This window comes from Diadema antillarum, unplaced genomic scaffold (assembly GCF_040938485.1).
Source record: "Diadema antillarum isolate AM-2024a unplaced genomic scaffold, OU_Dant_1.0 seq00000409_RagTag, whole genome shotgun sequence".
Classification (NCBI taxonomy): domain Eukaryota; kingdom Metazoa; phylum Echinodermata; class Echinoidea; order Diadematoida; family Diadematidae; genus Diadema; species Diadema antillarum.
The window spans coordinates 781065-789628 of NW_027271396.1; the positions used below are offsets into that span (position 1 = coordinate 781065).

The following is an 8564-nucleotide window of genomic DNA, read 5'->3' on the forward strand; positions in this document are numbered from 1 at the left end:
CATATGACATCACAAGCTGTAGTAGTCTCCTCGTCCAGCAGTTCCAACACAAAAATTTCAAAAATTCACAACTTTTGCATCGATTGTCCAATTTTCCTTAAACTTTCACTTACGTGTTCTACTAATATTGCTGCATTCTCTAAATCCTAATGTTTATGAAGGTGAACTTGTCCTTTAAAGGGACTGGGGAGGAGTGTTGGAACCCAAAATGCAAAAGTGCTATTTCATGAAGTGAAACAGGCAAAAACAAGGACCAATGTCTATGAAAGGACTAAGCAATGAAAAAGAATCGATGAAAAATACGGCATTATGAAGATATCTATGATTTTTTGAAGAGCGTTACATGTAACGCTCGTCAAAATCACGGGGGGTCGGCTTAGAGGCTCTCCGTTCAAGTGTTGTTTTTGCCTCCCTCTTTTGTCCGATTTTGGCACAGCGTTAATGTATTGCCTTCTCCTCGGCGAAAAGCAAGCCCAAGATATCGCCCCTATTGCGAGGCGAAACCCGGGTGCCTGTTCACTGGCTAGCGAGCGTTATCGGTGCATTTCCCGGGATCCGCCCGGCAGCTTGTAGCTGGCACGGGTCCGCTTGAACTCTGATCTGCTGGCTGCGTATAAATACCATCCACACTAACAATGGAGCCGCAGGTGGAGAGCGAGAGATCTGTCTCCAAGAAGAGGAAGACCATGAAAACCAGTGACAGAGTATGGAGATGGTGACAGAAAAATAAAATGTAGAGTCCCAATTCCCCTCAAGACACTAGAAGATAAGGGGCTGAACGACAGAGATGTCATTTCACTTCGGCTGGATCGGTATTGGACGGTAATAAATTTGTGAAACTCGGAAGACCTCATAGTCATGCATACTAGTTCAGTGTGAGTAGGACCTATAACAACTGTTAGTGTTACAGTGTTTAGTGTTGTTACTATGTTAGTGTAACATTAATTGATAGAGATGTCACTTAGAGGATCTACACACACTATTGGCCTACTATTTAGTAATACTGATAGTAGGCCTAGATTAGTAATTTTGTTAGGTGTCCTAATCCTATGCCACACCCTAACATTTTTCTATTAAACTAAAAGATATAGGCACCTACTTATAGTCTAGGCCTATCAGAGTTTGCCTGAGATTTTTAATACTCACATATGTGGAGAAAGGCTACATGCAGATTCACAAAAAGGTGTATTCAGAATGCAATTGAGGTATGGTAGGTATCTTACTCATTCTTAGACCTATGTATTTTGAGACCCATAATTTAATGACATGAAAGTAGAATAGGGCAACATAATCCAGAATACGGTAAAATAGGAATTCGCGTATTATCTACATGCAAAACACTTTATTAGCGTGCCATTTCTTAATGTGAACAGCGATTTATGTGTAATTAATAGAGAAGCACATTTCAAAAAGGAGAAATGTTGAGCCAAATTTGGGATGTCATTCATAGGCACAAAAAATTTCCAGTTATGGTAACCACACTATACACAGCCCAGTCGCTGTACGTACGTAGCGACAGGATTCGCACAGTGTACTTACAGCGTGTGGTCGGGCTACAGCTATAATGGCAGAGAAAAAGGGCCTCGGACTAGTTTATAGGAGTGGTAGACGCTGTAAGTACGGTACGCTGTGCGAATCCTGTCGCTATGTACCTACGTACAGCAACTGGGCTGTGTATAGTTACCATAAGTTAACATGGAAATTTTTTTGCCTATGAATGACATCCCAAATTTGGCTCAACATTTCTCCTTTTTGAAATGTGCTTCTCTATTACACATAAATCGCTGTTCACAGTAAGAAATGGCACGCTATTTGTGTTTTGCATGTAAATACGCGAATTCCTATTTTACCGTATTCTGGATTATGTTGCCCTATTCTACCTTCATGTCAAATTATGGGTCTCAAAATGTCGAAATAAGAAAGTTACGACACTCATCAGAACTGACGTTTGTTACAAATGGGCGATAGGCGAGAAATCCAATTTTACGAAACGACACTGAATGAATGAAAGTGTCAGCGAATCTGGTAACTCTCGGTTTTTACAAAATACTTTGTGGAGACTCAACTGTGTATATGTTGTCATCACAGCTATGATCGGACCAAAAACGTGAATTCACATGTTTGGTAAGGTACCAGTACCTTGTTATTGTCTCCGGTACACATGGCATTGCAAAAATGTTGATTGAAGTGTATCTATTGTGCGTACATACATAAGTGGCTAATGGCGTATATGCATTGTAGCGCAGTTCACTCAGTCTCTATAGTGTAGTGGTTAATGGTGTATGCTTTGTAGCACAGTAGGTGCTAATTGTTGAGAAAGGTCTGTCAGATATTATTGTGGGTATCTTTTGTAGAGCAACAGCCAGCATCGCATTCAAGGACCATCCTGACTAGGCAGCTCAGTGAAGCCAGTGACAGCCCCTCTGGTCAGTTGAGACCAGCCCTCCCAGCTACCCAGCTTGATGAAGCCAGTGAAATTCCCTCTCGTCAGTTTTGACCAGCTACCCAGCTCGGTGAAGCCAGTGACATCCCCTCTCATCAATTGAGACCAGCCCTCCTAGCTAACCAGCTTGATGAAGCCAGTGACATTCCCTCTCGTCAGTTTCGACCAGCTAGCCTATACCCGGCTTGGTGAAGCCAGTGATGTCCCCTCTCATCAGTCGAGACCAGCCCTCCCAGCTTGATGAAGCCAGTGACATCCCCTCTTGCCCATTGAGACCAGCCCTTCCGTTGGTACAAAAGGTTTGTACAAACTAACTTTAATTACCTGGTACTATTTTAATACACCTAGATCCAACAACTGTTTTGAACCTGCAAATGAAAGTTAATGTTGATATTTAGTACACAAAACATCAATAAATTGAATAGATAACTCTGTGTTCTCAAACGATGCTGTTCTTATTCTTGCTGTAATTTAACTTATAACATTTTTTTTTAACCCAAAGCTGTGGTAGTGGTTAATAAGATTATGGTTGTCTTGATCATTACTTTTAGGGTTACAAGTTACATAGTTTGTACATTGCAGCCACATATAGGCCTACTATATGATTGTATGTGGAATTATACAGACCCCCAAATCCCTTGCATGTGGCTGGATTGAAAGACATCATAGGCCCGATATGAGGTTGTATACACAACATTATAAATAAATAGGGCCTACTTTGTAGATGGGTAATTCCATGAAGTTGGGGCAGTGTCCATGTATGTAGCATCGTGATATTGACAAAATACATGTCAGCATAACTCAATATCAATTATGCTATACATTTATTGTTTGTAGGCTTTACATTTGCATTGAGGCCACACATTTTCCTGGAAATTTTGTGCCATTCAGACTCAATTTTAATGAAGTTATTAAACAATATGTAACACTGTGTCCTGGAGCATCGTGACGTGTCCACGTAGCATCGTGATATTTTAAAATTTGGTCCAAAGAGATAAATCATGGCAATGAGCTTGACCAAAATTTGATGCAATATGCATATTTACAAGGTATGAATAAGATAGCTAAATACCAGGTATCTCAAATTTCCTGTACACAGTTTCAATTTTAAAAGAAAATTACAAAATGTATCACGATGCTATGCGGTGTCCTTTTTTGTGTAAAACTGTGGAAAGGAGAGTTAAGATATTTAGCTATCTGACTAATCTAGTAATTATGCATATTATATCAAATTTTGGTCAAGCTAATTGCCTTAATTTGTCTTTTAGGACCAAATGTTTACTATCACGATGCTACATGGACACGTCACGATGCTACAGGACACCATTACATATCGTTTTAATAATTTCATCAAAATTGAGTCGGAATGGCACAAAATTTCCAGGAAAATGTATGGTCTCAATACAACTGCAAAGCCTATAAACAATACATGTATAGCATAATTAGTATTGAGTTATGCTAAAATGTCACACTTCGTGCCCCAACTTCACAGAATTACCCAGATGCACAATGAGAGGCTGAGGTCATCCCGACGTCATGTGCCTTCAACTCATCAAAAATTTGGCTAGGGTCTCTGTAGGTCTTATTTTCCTTTTTGCTATTTAAGTTCTACAGTAGACAGTCTATTTCTAACATATTTCATGGAGTTTTCTCTGTTGCATGTATGTGAGCACTACAAGATAAAGCTACCTGGTAGACTCTACACTGAAATACATGGGATAGCAAGTTCTGTGACTAAATTTACAGATTGGTGAAGAACTAACGGGACTATCCTAATTGTAAGTCCGTGTTAATGCCTTTCATTGTGTCTGATATACAGATGAACTCCAGTCCAGATGCCCCTGTGAAATGGAAAAAGGACAAGTTCATGAATGCCGTTGCCTTCTCCAGTTAGTTGTGGAGGAAAATGCTACTCTGAGGAAAGGACTTGGGTCAAATTGAAGTGGATCAAAACCTGGTGAGAGTGCTGACAGATATTGATTTTATCAGAGCCTGGGCAGATGTAAGGAGATACAGGTTACTGTAAAAGTGGATATTTTAGCGCGACTAATTTTTTGCGGTCGGCGGGGTAAGAAGAGCTTCGCATGTTTATAGTTCCGCGGAATCAAGACATCAACTACTTGAACAAATGGCGAGCAAAAATATTCGCATGCTTTTATTTTCGCGCTAGTTTCGGCTTACGCGAAATGCGTGAAAATTTCAACCAACACCGCAAGAAATTTCCACTTTTACAGTAGATGATGAAGACGTCCCTTTGGCATGCATATTAGGGAATTTTTATGTAAATATCATAAATAAAATGAGCTATTTTCATTGGACTTTCAGCATATAACATAATTGCTTTCATCAGTACTAAACTTGTCATTGCTTGAATGATAGTCTTTAAAGAGAATATTTACTATGTGTATTACTGAATAGTTAATTGAGTCTATATGAGTAGTAAAATAATTTTTCATTGTAAATGTGTAGTAGTTACTTTATTACCAACATTCAGTCATTAGATGAGAGATCAATAGAATGTGCTTGTTGACCTCTATTGCAGTGGAACAGCTAGCATCACATCCAAGTGCCATCACAGATATCCAGGTTGTTGAAGCCAGTGACACCCCCTCTCGCCAAATAAGACTGCCTCTTCTAGACTACGCAGCTCGGTGAGACCTGTGACATCCATCTCGCCAGTGGAAACCAGCCCTCTCTGCCACCAAGCTCAGTGAATCCAGTGACATCCCCTCTCATCAATCAGAACCAGCCCTCCCAACTACTTAGCTCCATGAAGCCAGTGACATCCCCTCTCATGTTCTTCTTTGTGGCTGGCAAATGTTTGAAAACTGAACTTGGATGACTTCAATATCATAATTATGTTGAGTGCATCCAAGTGATGGCAATGATAATAGCTCTGACACCAGTTCTTCCTGTAGGCCTACTGTCAATTTATGCCTTCATTGTGTATTATAGCAAAAGACATGTTAGTAATGAAAAAGCTGCACCTTTGTACCAGGATTGTTGGGGATTCTGATAAATGCACATTGAACATGAATAACATCAATTCCAATCATAGACTACATTCATGTGATGGCAGTGATAACTGATATGACACTACATTTATATCTCTGAACTCTCTATTTCTGTCTTTCCTGTGAGGTAACAACAAACATGTTAGTACTCAAATGTGTGAATCAGAATGAAACAGTGAATTGATTGCCTGGAAAATTTGTTCTTGCCCCATGTAGCAAGTAGGGAAAATAAATCCTGTAAACTCCTAAACTGCATGTGCGTTAAACTGTTACTGGAAACTGAAAGGGCTGCAATATCCAGGCACAAAGTGTTTTGTCCTTTTTTAGCTCACCTGAGCCGAAGGCTCAAGTGAGCTATTGCGATCGCTCTTCGTCCGGCGTCCGTCGTGCGTCGTCCGTCGTCCGTCGTCCGTAAACTTTTTACATTTTCATCTTCTTCTCGAGAACCCCATGACCGATTTTCACCAAACTTGGCAGGTAGCATCCCTAGGGGGATAGGATCTCAATTTGTTCAAATGGGCACCATGGCCCACCTGGGGGGCCCCAGGGGGGCCCAAACACCCTAAAATTAAGGAATCTTTAAAAATCTTCTTCTCTAGAACCAGAAGTGATAGGGCTTAATTGATACTATGAGTAAGTACATTGATGACTGTAGTTTCAAGTTTGTTCATGGGGGAATCAGGGGTGCCCCCCTTGGGACCCAGGGGAGGGGGGTGGGGAGGAGTCCTAATGGGGCCTAAATTGTACATTTTCATCTTCACTTTGAGATCGCCATGTCTGATTTTCACCAAACTTGGTAGGTAGCATCCCTAGGGGGATAGGATCTCAATTTGTTCAAATGGGCACCATTGCCCACCTGGGGGGTTCCTAGGGGGCCAAACCCCCTAAAATTAAGGAACCTTTAAAAATCTTCTCTAGAACCAGAAGTGATAGGGCTTAGATGATACTATGAGTAAGTACATTGATGACTGTAGTTTCAAGTTTGTTCATGGGGGAATCAGGGGTGCCCCCCTTGGGACCCAGGTGAGGGGGTGGGGAGGGGTCCTAATGGGGCCTAAATTGTACATTTTCATCTTCACTTTGAGATCGCCATGTCTGATTTTCACCAAACTTGGTAGGTAGCATCCCTAGGGGGATAGGATCTCAATTTGTTCAAATGGGCACCATTGCCCACCTGGGGGTCCCTAGGGGGCCAAACCCCCTAAAATTAAGGAACCTTTAAAAATCTTCTCTAGAACCAGAAATGATAGGGCTTAGATGATACTATGAGTTAGTACATTGATGACTGTAGTTTCAAGTTTTTTTCATGGGGTTGGCGGATTCATTCCCCCCCCCCCCCCCCCCCCCCCCCCCCACGCCCTTAGGACCCAGGAGAGGGCTGGGGAGAAGTCCAACACTTGTAATGGAGCCTGAATTGTACATGTTCATCTTCTTCTTGAAAACCTCAAGATGAATTTTGACCAAACTTAGCAGGTAGCATCCCTAGGGGGATAGAATCTCAATTCCTTCAAATGGGCACCATGTCCCTCTTGGGGGCCCCCTAGGGGGCCCACCCCCCCCCCCCCCCCCCCCCCACATTGAGGAATATTTAAAATCTTCTGCTCTAGAACCAGAAATGATAAAGCAAAGTTAATACCATGAGTTTGAACATTGATGACTTTAGTTCCAAGTTTGTTAATTGCAGATTCAGATCCAGGACTGCCTGCCCCCTCCCCCCCCCCCTACCCCCCCCCCCCCCCGAGTTGAGGGGGGGGGGGGGGGAGGGATCCATATGCAGACCTAAAGTTTCCAATGTTCTCAGGTAAGAGTGTGCAAGAATGCATGGAAGGTGAAATTGCGATACTCAGGTGAGCGCGTGACCCGCGGGTCTCTTGTTTTTCATTTGGTCTTTTTTCCCCCTGTGTTTCCCAGGTGTTTCAGAGGTGAAAAACTACAATTACTCCGTTACGATAAAATATTGCATCAGTGTTTTAAAGTGAACTTAAGCAGGGCTGTCATGCACAACAGTGTACATCACTGAAGGGCCTTTCACACATTTCATTATTGCTCTAACTATTATTATTATTACTACTACTACTATTGTTGTTGTTGCTAATTTTTTATTACTATCATCATCTTCATAATGATTATTATCCTCATCATTTATGTGATCACTGATATCATGCCATGTGTTACATTCAAGTGGCACAGCAGGTCCTACACAGTAGCATTGTCCATCAGCATTTTGGAAGACACTTTTTCAGCACAAAATTTTGTGATAACTCTATCAAATCACATTATTATGAGGACAATATTTTTGTGGTAAATGGAGTTTGTGCCCTTGTAATATTCATTGCATCTATATTTTGTGGCCCAAAAAAAAAAAAGTGTGAATTTTGATAAACAAATGTGTTGGAAGTGCTTCAAACAAGATGTTCAGTTTTCATTCACATAGATATAAAAATACATTGTAATATACATTTTGGTAGGTCCCTACATGATGTTCTACTGATATAATTGCATATGCTCAAACCCTAAACCAATTGTGTTTTGACAATGCAATATGTAGAAGGTCTCCACACTGAAATAGTATAGTGTTCTTTGTACTTGAAGTCATTAACCCTGTGACATTGATTCTTGGACTTCCACTTCAATATTTTTTCCCTGCAAATGTGCAAGTTATTTGAAAGTGGTTGCATTTGTAAGGTTCTTTTAATTTACATGTTATAGTATTATTATCATAATTGTTCAATATGATAGGAGTATAATGTGTAGATGCCCAAATTGACTAATGACAGAATGCTGAGCAGTTTCTTTTTTCTTTTTTTTTTCTGCAAATGATTACCTTACCTGTGTCAATTGGCAATCTTTGCTTTACAACTATTTCTATTATGACATTTTATATTTAAAAGATATAGGCCTACATGCAAGTAGCCAGCACAGATTTGTTATCTCTACATTGTATATCACATCACATTACTGTGAGAGCAGTTTCTAAATACATGTAGCACATTTGCAATTAGAACCTGTGCTCATGATGCAACACCAAATGCAAATATACATGCAAAGATAAAAGAAAATGTAAGGTCAGTGTACCCTGGTACACACAACTTCTAATGTAGGTCCCA

The 8564-nt window shown here is 40.6% G+C and overlaps 1 long non-coding RNA gene across 1 annotated transcript; it reads left to right on the forward strand.

The window, feature by feature from the left end:
* The first annotated feature begins 360 nt into the window (after nt 1-360).
* LOC139732296 (uncharacterized) lies at nt 361-6777 on the forward strand. The gene is made up of 4 exons (XR_011711014.1): nt 361-812; nt 2355-2742; nt 4263-4400; nt 4986-6777. It is a non-coding gene; the product is annotated as an uncharacterized lncRNA (long non-coding RNA).
* The last annotated feature ends 1787 nt before the right edge of the window (nt 6778-8564 follow it).